General features: G+C 35.7%; 1 pseudogene; it reads right to left on the bottom strand.

Annotated features, from left to right (window-relative positions):
* Window positions 1-878: 878 nt before the first annotated feature.
* On the bottom strand, window positions 879-1,621 carry LOC123606491 (annotated as a pseudogene).
* Between the last annotated feature and the right edge of the window lie 13,347 nt (window positions 1,622-14,968).

The following is a 14,968-nucleotide window of genomic DNA, read 5'->3' as shown; positions in this document are numbered from 1 at the left end:
TGAATTTTTGCAATTCATTCAAATACTCTAATTTACAACTAAAAAGTTGTTTATAATCACTCATCTTTTTTGATGCAGCTAGAAACAATGTAAATATTAGTATATTACCTTTTGTCATCTCTGATTTTGTTGTTTTATTCATTCTAATACTTTTTTTCTTACTTTGTCTTGCTAGGGGTTAATTTTATTAGTATTTTCAAAGGTTTAGGGTTTAGTGGCTCCTGGGTGGCTCAGTCATTTGGGTGGCCTAATACAACCCAGATCATGATTTTGCAGTCAGTGAGTTTGAGCCCCATGTCGCGCTGTGTCCTGGGTGCTCAGAGCCTGGAGCCTGCTTCGGATTCTGTGTCTACCTCTCTCTGCTTGCCCATTCCCTGCTTGCTCTCTGTCTGTCTGTCTCTCTCACAAAAATAACAAACAATTAAAAAAACAAAAGTTTAGGGTTTCTATTTTTGAATGTTTGAATTATATTTTATTGATTTATTATTTTTCTTTTATATTTTCAGATTTGATTCACTTTTCTCTTTCCAACTTCTTGAAAGAAAAGCATACATAATTTATTCTTACGCTTTCTGTTTTCCTATATGGGCATTTAAAGTTGCAAATATGTTCCTGACCTTAGAGGCAAAGCTTTCTCAGCTTTTCACTTCTGAATATGATGTAAGCTGTGGACTTGTCATATATGGTGTTTATTATGTTGATAAAAGTTCTCTCTTTATACCCACTTGGTTGAGAATTTTTATCATAAATAGATGTTGAATTTTGTCATGTTCTTTTTTTATTGAGATGATCTATAGGTCTTTTTTTTTTTTTTTTCTCAATTTGAAAGTAGTTGTTGATTAGCTGACCAGATTATAAAAATAATCATAACAGATACCTCAGTTCATCCTAATAATCTTACTGGTCTGATCTTCCCTGTGCCAGCATCTTTACCTTCTACAAAATGAGTGGTCTTTTTCTTTATTCTCCCACAAGGAGAAGATAATTTGAAGGACCATAAGAAGTTGTTTGCTTTTTTGATATGTTTTTTTTAACAGTATAGATCTTATGAATCAGGTTCTCTGTGCACATGATGCCGTTTTTACCAAGAGATCATGCAATCAATGTGTTATTTGTCAGGGAAATTGACTTCTTGTTGATTTTGCCATAACCACACTTGTAAATCATTCACTCACTACATGTTTGGGTACCCCAGTGCTCTATATGGTTCCATAATCCTTAGCATGTTAACTGAAGCCTCTTTGAACTTAACACAGGTGCCATTGAAAATCTGGTGAAGGTGAAGAAGCTGCAACACCTTTTGAACCTTTGGACTCAACACTATTGAGAGCTGTAAGGTCCTGATGACAAACGCCAATTTGGGTTCCCCAAGTACATAGAGGTTGCCAGCTTTTCTTGCCATCCTAGCCAGTTGAATCTCAGTTGTGTACATTTGCCTATGTTCCTTGTGGTGACGCTTAGCTTTTTCACAGATGAGCTTCTTCATTTCCTTTTGAAGCATCTTTTGGGCATACTTCCTTCTCAGACACTTGATCTTCAACTCTGTGAAATCCCTTCCCTTTTTCTTAAGGGTTTCTGGCATAGCAGGAACCTTCTTTTTCTTCTCTCTACCATCCTCCATGGTTCTATCTGGAAAAAAAAGAGATGACCATGCAGTTTTTATCCTACATTTTGTTAATGTGGTGTATCACATTAACTGATTTGCAGATGGTGAATCATCCCTGCATCTCTGGAATAAATCTTACTTGGTCAGGGTATATGATTATTTAAATAGTTGAATTCATTTTGCTAATATTTTGTTAAGGATTTTTGCATATCTGTTTTTAAGGAATGCCAGCGTATAATTTTCATTTCTTGTCATATCCTTGTCTGATTTTGGTATCATAATCACTGGCCTCATAAAATGAATTTGGATGAGTTCCCTCCTCTTCTGTATTTTTGGAAGAGTTTGAGAAGGATTGGTATTTATTCTTCTTTAAATGTTATGTAGAATCACAAGTGAAGCTTTCTGGTCTTGGACTGTAATTTGTTGGGAGGTTTTTGAATACTGTTTAATCTCCTTACTAGTAATCAGTCTGTTCAAATGAGTTTGGATGAGTTCCCTCCTCTCTGTGTTTTCGGAAGAGTTTGAGAAGAATTTGCATTTATTCTTTTTTAAATGTTTGGTAGAATTCACCAGTGAAGGCTTCTGGTCCTGGAATTTAATTTGTTGGGAAATTTTTGAATGCTGATTCAATCTCTTTACTAATAATCTATCTGTTAAATTTTTCTACTTCATCATGATTCAGTCTTGGTAGGTTGTATGTGTCTAGGAATGTATCCATTTCTTCTGAGTTGTCTAATTTAGTGTATAATTATTTGTAGTAGGCTTTTATGATCCTTAGTATTTCTGTGGTATTACATGTAAATCTCTTTAATTTCTGTTTTTATTTTTTGGATCCTCTCTTTTTTTCTTCGTGAGTGAAAATGGATGAACTTCAAGGGCATTATGCTAAATGAAGTAAATTAGAGAAAGACAAATGCTGTATGATTTTTTTTTTTTTTAATGTTTGTTTATTTTGGGAGAGAGAGAGAGAAAGTGAAAGAGGGGCTGAGAGAGAGGGAGATAGAGAACCTGAAGCAGGCTTTACACTGTCACCCTAGAGCCTGATGCAGGGTTCGATTCCACGAACCATGAGATTTTGACTTGAGCCAAAATCAAGGGCCAGATACTTATCCAGCTGAGCCACCCAGGCACCCATGTATGATGTCTCTTAATGTAGAGTCTTAAAACAAACAAGTAAACAAAAAAACCTAATAGGTGGAACAGATTAGTGGTTGCCGGAGCCAGGGGTATTAGGGTGGGAGAAATGGGTGAAATCTTTATTTTTAATTTAAATTGTTTAAATTTGTTTTTAATGTTTGCTAATTTTTTGAGAGAGAGAGAGTGCGCACGCACACACACAGGCCAGGGATGGGGAGCCAGAGAGAGAGAGGGAGATGCAAAATCAGAAGCAGGCTCCAGGCTCTGAGCAGTCTGCACAGAGCCTGATGCGGGGCTCAAACCCATGAACCGTGAGATCATGACCTGAGCTGAAGTTGCACACTTAATCAGCTGAGCCACCCAACTGCCCCAGTAAATTGTTTAAATAAAATAAGTGAATTGACTTTAGGATTAAAGTATTACAAAATAGCACAACAAATTATTACTCTAAGTCTCAAAAATAAAGTTACAAACAGGTCTCTAAATCTTGCTTTTTAGCTATATCTCACAAATGTTCTTTCCTCACAAATGTTGAAATGTTTTAATTCAGAGTTTTATAATTTGTTTCAATTTTTCTTTGTTTCTTGCATCTTTTAGAGAAATATTTAATTTCCAGGAAATTAGGAAGTTTCTTTTGTGCACTTGCATGTTCTTGTTCTGGTTTTAAGTAATTCCTAACTTTCACTATGGTTAGTCAGCCTACTTTAAATAATTTAAATTCTTTGAAGTTTGTTGATTCCTACATTATGACATATTGCCAATGTTAGTAAATATTTAATTTGTACTTAAATATAAATCTTCATTGTTCAGTGTGGTATGCTAAATATGTGAAATACAATTCTGTTTATGTAATCAATATTTTTACTTATTTTCCATGTCCTTAACAGCTTCTTGATGAATTGCTAACACTATGTCGAAGTCTTTTGTAGTGATGATACATGTGTTTCTTCTTTTAAGTTATATGAATTTTTGCTTTATGTATTTGAGGTCATGTTAAAAGATTCACACAAGTTTGAGATTAAAAAAAAAAATTTTTTTTAATGTTTCATTTATTTTTGAGACAGAGACAAAGCGTGAGCAGTGGAGGGGCAGAGGGAGAGAGAGAGGGAGACACAGAATTGAAAGCAGGCTCCAGGCTCTGAGCGATCAGCCCAGAGCCCGACCTGAGGGTTGAACTCATGAGCCAGGAGATCATGACCTGAGCTGAAGTCAGGCACTCAACAGACTGAGCCACCTAGGTACCCCACACAAATTTGAGATTTTGATAGCCTCCTTTATCTTTATGAATACTATTTCTTATGTCCACTAATGATTTTTAAAGTCTACTTGTTGGGAAATTAATATAACTAACTCAAGTTTCTTTTAGGTATTGTTAATCGCCTTTTCCCAAAAACCTTGAAATATGAACTGTCGATTTTGTTTCCTGAGAGGATGCCTCTTTTTCAATACCACAAATGCTTCCTCTCTGTGGTTTTGATCATAAAGGAGTATGTTTCCCCAAAGGGCTAACTTGGCAAAGTAGAAACACAACTTGAGAATGAAAGAGATCGGAGGTTAATGTTTCTCTAAAGTTGTAAGTTTTGGGGATTCAGACAAATCTTTTCCAGTCCATGGGATTTGTGCATTTGTTGCTGCTGCTTCTCTTCTATTAAGACAGAAACTCTGTGAAGAAAATTGGTCTTTTCCACTGACGCTGTAGCCCTCAGTATTTAGAACTGTACCTTTCCAAGTTGGAATTACAGAAATATCTATATGATGAAATGGAATTCAATTTCTCTTGCCAACAGTTCTCTGAGGAAGGTTCTATTATTTCCATTTTGCTAGTAATAGAATCGAGTGTGAAAAAGGTTAAGTAACTTTCTTAAGGTGAATAAATTAAAGAGCAGAATCAGAGGGAGGCTTGTCTGATAACACAAGAGAGGGCCTCACACTAGTCTCTTCAGTGGCGGGGAACCTTAGGTGACAGACAATGTGGTAATATGGAGGCTCATGCCCCAGAGTCCCATTTACAGACCATTTTGCCCCTGTGATTTGGGGCAAGTTACCTAACCTCTCTCTGCCTCTGTTGTCTTGATTTGTAACTAAGGATGAGAGTACCTGTCTCACTGAATTGTTTCAGGAATTAAGTCTGTTAGTAACCTAGAGGATATTTATTACTTGTAAGACAGGTTCACTTTTGTCCCCCCAGGTAGTATTAGATCCAAATGTAGAGGAAACAGAGAAGTTATCTTCTTGGATTGCTCTCACCTTCTCTAAATTTTGTGCACGCACTTTTAGACTCATATTTTCTATTTTTCTTACGTTATAGGAAGGGAGACATTCTTTTTTACAGTGTACATTTTTTTCTTCTAGGGATCTTGACTCTTCATTTAGTCTCATACTTTAGGGATGGATTTTCCCATTTCTTCCATAACCCGTCTCTCCCTTTGTCCTGGATCTTTCCCATCAGCATTTATATATGTTAAAAATCTGTCTTCTCTTTAAAAACTCTGCATATATTTTTAAACAACCAATACTGTAAACTCAAGAAAATTGGTTGTACTTTGAGTCTCTGTTTCCTAATTCCTACTTATTTAAACCATCTTACCCCTTGATTTCCATACTTTATCTGTTAATCATCTTCAGTGCAGTTTTTAAATGTTGGAATTCCTAAAGGATAGATAATCTCTTCTGATTGAATATCAGTAGCTCTCAAACTTGGTTGAGCATTAGCGTCTCCCTAGGAATTTAAGGAAACTTGCTGATAGCCACACATCTCCCTCAGAGACTGTGATTTAATTAGCACGGCTGGATTTTAGTGTATTGCTTTTTTAAAATTCGTGAAGTTATTCTAATGTTTAGCCAAGTCAGTACTTGAAACTGTCTCTCCAGTTGATTTCATTTATAGATGTAACTTAATTTACTATATATGAGTAACCTCTCTATTTATATTTTAGATTTGGGGAACTTTTCAGCATGTGGATATTGGAGTTTTCAGGAAATCTGAGATCTTGAACAGACCACCTATGTCATACTAACAGTATATAGCTTAGTGTAAAAAAAACTGAGGAGTGTTTCAGCCATGCTAGAGATAGGTCTAGCAGTCATCTTTATGCATCGTTTTCCCTGAGCCCAACTTACTTGATGTTTGGAACTTGATACAGAATACAGCTCGAAAATGGTTGCCTTACAATAGGAAGAAAGAAGGAACCCTAGAGAAAGGGAGAGCTCCATGACTGGAAGAGACCAAAAGGGAAGGTTTCAAGCAAGCAAATTACAGAGAGTGAAAAACTGGAAATCTTTTCTTTTTTTTTCCCCCCTTTCTTACTGAAAGCTTGTCACCTTAATCTCTCAAACTCATTTCTGTTTCTTAGGTTATCATGATATGAAAGCTTAGCAACCATACAGATAAAATAAGACTGGTGTAAACTGTTTCTGGAGGTTTCAATTTGTCCGCAAAAATATTTCTGGCAGGGTTATAGTGAAGGGAAAACGAGTTACTAAGTGTGAATGAATCTAATAGAGTGCTTGACAGAGAGCATAGGCTTGCCAAAGTAAATTTGCCTTTCTCGAAGAAATATCTATGGACAGCCCCTCTCTGCTGATCTTTTCACCAGTAAATTTTAAAATCCTGTAATTTATGTCTCCTGTGCATACCAGAGAACTATAAAGTTTCCTCTTCTTTTCCCTCTTCAAGTACTTGTGAAGGATGCCTTAATTTGTCATATAGATTCATACACAGTAAATAATGGGAGATAAAGAATTTTCAGAAACATATATTAGATAACATTTTTCCTCTGCCATGAATTGAAGTTCATTAAATTTTAATATAGTCCCATTACTGCTGATGTTTACAACGTTGTTTTTCATAAGCCTCCCTCTTTGAGAGTGCCAACTCACTAACTAAATATGTTCATTCCAGTTACGTGTTCTTTCCTAAACAGTACAAAAGAAAATTCTCTATACTGTCATTATGACCCAGAATAATTCACATTTCTTCCAGGGGAAGAAAACTTCTCAAATGTTTTATTCTCTACTCAGAACCATGCTAAAACCTTGACATTCCTAAATCAGGGTAAAAATTTTGTAGTGAATATAATACCATGTTTCTGCTACTTAATTGTTACCAAAAAAATTGGGGGATAGATTTTAAAGTTAATAAAAAATCTAGTTTAAACTAACAGCTAAATGTAAATAACTGTCATTTAGCATTTGTTTCCGTATTGCTGTAAAAATAGTACAAATACATATGTAACCAAGCAATTAAAAGAAACATTCTTCTCAGTAAATATTAAACCCATATTTAAAAAAAGAAAAAAGAGTTGGGGGAGGGACACAAAGAGAGGAAGAGGGATTCCAAGCAGGTTCCATGCCACCAGCACAGAGCCAGACATAGGGGTTTGAACCCACGAAATTTTGAGACAATGACCTGAGCTAAAATCCTGTGTCGCACACTTAACCGACTGAGACACCCAGACACCCAACACTAAACCCATGTTATTTAAAAGTAAAAATAAAGTTGCTGGCTTGATTTTTAGTAAATTTGGAATTAAATAGTCCTGTTGAATGTTGTTGAATGTAGGTTGGGAGAGGATTCTGTAATCAAGGTGAAATTACATGCACGTCCTGTGATCATTTGAAATCGCATTTCTAGGCTACCAATGAATCAATTAGCTGATCCCAAACACTCAGGCAGTCATAACTCTTAATCATGATGTAAGCTAACCCAATTTTAACCAGTTATCTATTTGATTGCTGACTTACTGATAAAAATATGCTTAAAAAATGAATTGTCTTTTGTTTCTCTAAGCCACTTTCCCTAAAGTATCTATTGTTAAGTCATTGAGAAGATAAAAATAAATTTATACTAATCATCAAATTCAATCACTTAATTACACAGAAAAGTGAAGTGATTTTTCCAAGAGATCACAGCAGTTTATGGACAAAGCTGGAACAGAAGTTGATGCCTAAATCTAATCAAATACAGTGTTGTATGTAATAAAGTTTCCTATAAATTACTGTAGAAAGGAAGGAAAGAAGTTGGGGAGCTATGACTTCAATTTTTTTTTCAAATTTATTCTCCTTAAATTTAAATCCTTAAATATATCCCTCCTATTGAGTCACTTCTTCTGCATTTTTGATAAAGCAGAAGTATTACTTTATGTATAAATTTAAGGATTAATAAATTCTTGCTTCTATTTTTTGATATTGTATACAGATGGAAGTTTGTCATATTTAAAAACATTAAAGTCCTAACATTTTCAATACAGAATTTTCACCAAATTAACTAAGATTTATAATCAGTAGGGTCTTAAAGAATATAGTTAAATTTGTATAAATTCATCATAAAATCACTGAATAAATGTGACTAGAGTTTTGAAGGCTTATGAAGATGACTGCTTATATACATTCCTGTTTTTCAAGCATTCCAAATGCTTTTTATTTTAAGAAACACAGTTATTAAAAAACTAAAATGTGAATTCTGTTTAGATAAATGTTAGAGTTACCACTTGCATGAATTTTTTTTTTTTCTGGTGCATAATTTTAGACTGAGGATAATGTTTGTATTTAAATTGTAAGAGAAATTTGGGGTGCCTGGGTAGCTCATTCAGTGGGGTGTCTGACTTTGGGTCAGGTCATGATCTTGTGGGTTTGTGAGTTTGAGCTCCGCATCGGGGTCTGCACTGGTGGTACAGATCCTGCTTGGAATTCTCTCGCTGTGTTTTTGTCTCTCTCTGCCCCTTCCTCACTTGTGCTATCTCTTGTGGTAGAGACCCTTCCCTAAGGAAGGGGAAAAAAAAAACCCTCAAGGCAACCTGTTTATACGTGTAGATGACAACATCCCTCATGACCTTGTAATGTGAGACCACTAATCAGACTACATGTTGGCATGTTACCATATATGGGAGATGAAGTGGAAAAAAAAAAAACACCAAAAACTGCACCATGTGGCATTCGGGGCTCAGTTCTTCTGGTATGAACCCAACTGAGTGGTGCTGGCAGGAATAAAGTTGCTTCCTGGAAAGATAAGCCTTGGTGTCACGACTGAGCAAGAATCCTGCTACACTCTGGCAAAATAAACAAAAAATTATAAGAGAAATTTGATTGCACATAGCTTTTTTTTTTTTTTTTTTGGTACTTGTATCAACCTGATTCCACAAGTTGTAGAACATGGTAATTATATATGGCACAAGCTTTGATGTATACATTATTGGACCTTAATATGTGCAATTGTAGTTGAAGTTAATAATTATGTGATGAAAATCAAAGTGTAGTTTGAACTTTTGACAACTTACTCAACTATAGTAAAATACAGTTCAAATGTTTTTTTAAAGTAAATGATTTTAGAGGCAATGTCAATCATCATGGGGACCACAAATACTCTTGCTTGAAAACATCTAGTCACTCTAGTGTGGGTTTCATTTTTGTGTGCTTGTCTAACTCTGCCTTACCTAAATAAGGAGCTTAATTTGATAACCTTAATTATGACCTTGTCAGCAATTTGTGCATTGACCTCTTTTAAAAATTCTGAATACCAACTGAATTGAAATAAATTCCCCACATATTTTAATATTCTCATGTATTTCTCTGTATTTTTTGACTCTTTAACGTTACATATAAAGTACTAAAGTCTAGGGGAGAAACTATTATTCTGAGAACACGTTTTTTTCCTTTATTGCCCTTGAGTAGGAGAAGGTGCATGTTGAAAATAGGCTGTGACCTAGGTTGCCCTCAGCCCTCTTCCTCCTCCCATACTTCCCTCCCTTCGTGCCTGCCCTCCCACAGTATTCTTCTAAATTAAACTGTTCATTAGCACTATTGCAACCTTTGAATCCTTTGTTTTTTAACACAACATTTATAATATGAGTTCCCTTTTGAATTGTCAGCAAAATTTTGAGAATTAAAACTTTGACAATTGAAAGCTTTCTTGTAAAACCAAGCCTGACTTCAACGCAGTTCATATTGGCCCAGTTGGTTGATATTTGATATTTTTCATAAGCCTGATTTGCCCAAATGCTTCTCTTATTTCTAAGTGTGTGTCCTTCAGTTTTGCACAGATAGAAAATTTCTAATATCTTAGGAATAGGGAATTTGCTTTTAAATAGAGTGTATATAGTGAAGCCTGTTTTTCAAACACGTTGCTGTTTTCACATTTGAGCTTATGGCAGTTGACAATTAGTTAATGGAATAAGTACCTGAGGGCATCCTTCTGTAACACAAAAAGGAAAAGAAACCAGAGGTGAAATAAACACAAAAGGAAATAAATGTTTTATGGGCTGGTTATAAAGACATGACTTTAATACTGTTGTATATAGTTTTTGAGAACTCTAGTGGGACAAGAAACAAGTTGTGTGTCTAGTGAAAAACTGCCTGGTTGGCCCTTTTCCTTTCAGGACACTCTGTAGGTTTCATCTTCTTAAAAAGAGCAAGTTATCAACATGTACTGCCTTTAGAGTTGCTCAGACATCCCTTAATTATGAGTTACTTTTATCCAAACTCATTTTCTAACTCTTAAATCTCACTGTCATCAAGAAAATAAAATCAAAAGTTGGAAGTAAGAAGGATATTTGTTTTGCGAATGTAAGTTGAACACTTGGCTCAAGTTAAAGGCAATAAAATGTTCTCTTTCTTGCTAATCATGACACATACCTAAATTAGGGGAAGTCTTTTAAAATGATTATATAACATACTCCATTAGAGCACTTTTGAGTTATTTTATTCTTACATAGTATTTGAAAGATAGTTTACGGTTTTATTTTAGCACATGTTAATGCAAAGTATGTGAATGATCCAGCAAGAAAAATATCAAAGTGATGGAAAACTTAGATAAAATGTCAGTGGTAGAGTTACCATTGTGAATTCCATTTATATATATATATATATATATATGTACATATATATATATTTATTTATTGGCTGGAAATTTACATCTGACATTTAAAACCGTGGTTAGAATTGGCTATGTACATTACCCTTGAAAAGTCTGTCCCAAGTCAAAGCAGGAAGGAAGAAAAGATAAATTGCTTAGAAATGTTTTTCACTTAACTAAAAACTCAATCACAATTTTAAGAATAAAATTCAACTGCTAAATTTATTTGGGAAAAATTTACAAAGAGTACAGATTCTAAGCTGTATCTAACTATAAATCTGGGTAAGGAATTAGAATTGTGTTGTGATGTAAGCAATCAATTATTATTTGTACAGTTTTCCCTCTCAAGGAAAATTTTTCACCTGACATTCATCATATGTCTAGAAGTACCAGTTCGCAGAATGTTGGAGAATTTAGAGAATTCAAAAGTCAGCCATCCTCACTTGTGAGAGTACTATATTTATGAAATTATATGCAAGAAAGGATACTGTACTTTTGTGAATCTCCCAAAAGAAAACATCAGGGCAGAAGCCATAACACAGTTAACTAAATGATCAATTATAAGACCAACTTTCCTTAATAACTGTAGGAATTTGGACCTCCCCTCTATGGTATCGAAGGATCTTGGTGTTAGAATTTGTTTTACTTCTACTACAACTTAAATTCATACTCTGTTATATGTTAACTGTCTCATAGGGTTCTGATCTCTGACATGTTAGTGACTGGAATATGTAAATTAAAAATAGTGTCATTTGAAAATGGAAATTATGGGGAAACATTTATCATATTTCTTGGAGTTTTGTTCCTGAGAGGTCTTTAGGTTTTTCACTTGTCTCCTCAGAAGGTCCACTTTTTAAGTCATGCCTCATCCCTGAGGGACAATAGAACATGTTAAGAACATGTGGAAGACTTGTTACCATTTTACACATTTCATTCATTATCAGATGTTTTATTTTACTTTAATATAGAAGCACTCACAGCTCTGTGGTTCTGAGTATTCTAAGAGGAAAGTAATAAAGTAAAAAGGAAATAAGTATCATGACTTTTTCCTCACTACTGAAATAAAATAATACTAAGTTTTTCAATTCTCTTTTGTCCCAGAATGACTTTTTCTTTACCATGTAAAAAAATGCCAACACGATAACTGAAATAAATATGAAATGATATTGTCTCCAAAATAGTAATTACGGTGGCCTACTTTTAAGAAGTAGAAAAATAAAGGTCACCAGAGTGACCTGGATGGCACCTAGGTGGCTCAGTTGGTTAAGCGTCTGACTCGGGATTTTGGCTGAGGTCATTATCCCAAGATTGTGGGATCAAGCCCTGTGGAGGGCTCTGTTCTGAGCGTAGATTCTGCTTGGGAGTTTCTCTCCCTCTCTGTCCCCCTCCCTTCCCCTCCCTCCCCCACCTTCTCCCTCTCTCTGCCTCTCCCTCTGACCCTCCCCGACTTGTGCTCTCTAAAATAAATTAAAAAAAAATAGTACTCTACACTCAAAAGCAGTTTTTGAATGATGAAAACATTGGGTAAGTTTGGTTTCATAGTTGGTACATGTTACCATTGAGCTCTGCATTATCAACTTGGTTCATTGTAGTCACGTAGAGTTTTCAATAATTAAAGATTACACCCTCATCTCACTGCCCTTCCATCAGCCTCCTCAATAGTATAGAGAAGCTAGAGATTAAAAAATGCAACAGCTCATGGGAGAAACATCTTGTAGTCCTCTTAGTATGAATTGGTAGCTTATTTGTCCATAAACAGGATAGCAGTCTTCATTTATTAAAAAAAATCATTACCTGTTCTACTGTCTAACACTCCTGGTTGACTTGAGTGTTTTATGTCTTAGGCTCAGATCATCAGTAGCTTAAATTGCCCAGCAAATTAGTAAGTAAGGATCTCCATGCCTTAAGGAATATAATAATGCCTCCTGGAGTAAGATGTTAGCAAAGTGATTCCTGAGTATTTTGAACTTGGAGTACTCCATTTGCTGTTTTAATGTAGTGAGTGGATAAGAGTAAGACTGCATTTCTTTAGTCATGCAGACTTTATAAAACCCCTAATATGTACGCAATGTTGTGCTAGGTGTCAGGGATATAGCTCTTTGGCAAGATAAAGTCAATTTCTTTAAGAGGAAAAAGAAGAAAAGTAAAACGTACTGAAAACTAAGAGCAAATGAAAATATTCACTCCTCATTTACTGACAAAAAAGTTAAGAGTAACAAAATAGGAAGAGTGGCTGTAAGAACGTGGTTATGAGGGAGAAGGACATGTATTTAGCCTTCCACTTTAGAAAAACCAATTCTCTGCAAGTATTAAGGTCTTCACTCTGGCCAGACACTGACGAGAAAGGGAAACTGAATGAGAATTGTATAAGTGAAGTTAAAGCAGAACTCTAGAAGAATACTGGAGGCCAAAGACTCATGCTTCTTCTTTACATGCCTATAAGTAATGTTTCCAAGGAAGTTCCTTCTGAATGTTAGTTTGGAAAATTTAGTTCTTTTTTGATTTATAAACAGGCAGTATTTTTTTGCATTTTTCTATGATAGATAAAATAAGTAGTGTTGCTGCCGTGGCATACATTGTCCCTGCATCTAAACTGAATACCAGTAGGCATTAATACAGTATCACTAGAAAATGTCAGTAATTAGGTAGGATATAAGACTGTGTGGAAGGTATGGTTGGGAGTTCTTTGCTGATCTGTGCCTCTACCATTAACCTGAAAAAAATAAGACCACTGGTTATTTTGCTAGCAAAAATGGGTTTTATTCAGGAATAGCAGAGAATTGGAATTTGCGACAATCAAGCCAAGGTAAGGCCATACCCAAGTCTGCAAAGCAAAGAAGAGGAATGTTCCTTTATAGAGGCAAGGAGGAAGTAGGGAAGGCTGTGATACACTAAAAGTCCAGTGAAGCCAACTACGGGTTTGCAATATAGTGGCTTTTCATTGGCTGAGTTGTGACCGTCTTTCATTGGACTGGGCTGTTGCCAAGGGAGGAAGGAAGAATAGCATCCTTCTTCCTGCTGGAATAGTGAAGTAGTATCCACACGCAAGGTCCATATTTTCCTTTTGGGTGTGTGATTGACTAATAGTGGTAGGGCATGAGAGCTCTCTCTGTTGGCCTGTTGACGACTCCATTGTAAGTGAAGCTTCCAGTACAATTTTTCTCATTGAAAAATAATTGGCAGTGAACTATTGAAGTTTATTTTATTTTTTTATTTTTATTTATTTATTTTTTAACGTTTATTTATTTTTGAGACAGAGACAGAGCATGAACAGGGGAGGGTCAGAGAGAGAGGGAGACACAGAATCCGAAACAGGCCTCAGGCTCTGAGCTGTCAGCACAGAGCCCGACGCGGGGCTCGAACTCACAGACTGTGAGATCATGACCTGAGCCGAAGTCGGACGCTTAACCGACCAAGCCACCCAGGCACCCCTTGAAGTTTATTTTAAAATGAATGTTCTGTAGCCAAAAGGCAAAGATGGGAAAATTAGAAGTTACATTATTTAAATATTTTAAGGTGTTGTTCTCTGCATTGTGGGCCTGTTTCTAGTATTGTGTTTGTTTTCTGCATTCCACATGCAAGTGAAATCACATGGTATTTCTCTTTCTCTGTCTGATTTATTTCACTTAGCATAATACTCTTTAGGTCTGTCCATGTTGTTGCAAATGGCAACATCTCATTTGTTTTTATCGCTGAATAATATTCCATTATATATATATACACACCACATCTCCATTCCTCTACCACTGGACCAAGTTGCTTTCATATCCTGGCTATTGTAAATCGTGCTGCAGGAAACACAGGGCTGTATATATCTTCAAAATAGAGTTTTCATTTTGGGGGGATAAATATGCAGCAGTGGAATTACTGGATCATATGATTTTTCTTTTTTTTTAATTTTTGACTTTTTAATTTTTATTTTTTTTACTCTTTATTTTTGAGAGAGAGACAGAGTGTGAGAGGGGGAGGAGCAGAGAGAGAGGGAGACACAGAATCCAAAGTGGGCTCCAGGCCCCGAGCTGCCAGCACGGAGCCCAACACAGGGCTCAAACCCACAGACCATGGGATCATGAGCTGAGCTGAAGTTGGATGCTTAACCAGCTGAGCCACCCAGGTGCTCCTGGATCATATGTTTTTTTCAAATGTTAAGTTTTTGAGAATCCTCCATACTGTTTCCAAGGTGGCTGCACCAATTTGCATTGCCACCAAAAGGTCTGAGGGTATCCCTATCTCCACATCCTCACCAACATATTGTTATTCGTTGTCCTTCTGATACTAGCCCTTTTGTCATGACTAAGGTGATCTCATTGGGGTTTTGATTTGCATTTCCCTTTTAATTAGTGATGTTGAACATCTTTTTATGTCTGTTGGCCATT

This window comes from Leopardus geoffroyi, chromosome A2, assembly GCF_018350155.1.
Source record: "Leopardus geoffroyi isolate Oge1 chromosome A2, O.geoffroyi_Oge1_pat1.0, whole genome shotgun sequence".
Classification (NCBI taxonomy): Eukaryota; Metazoa; Chordata; class Mammalia; order Carnivora; family Felidae; genus Leopardus; species Leopardus geoffroyi.
Note: the sequence above shows the minus strand (reverse complement) of the source record. Positions and strands in the feature narration are given on the sequence as shown.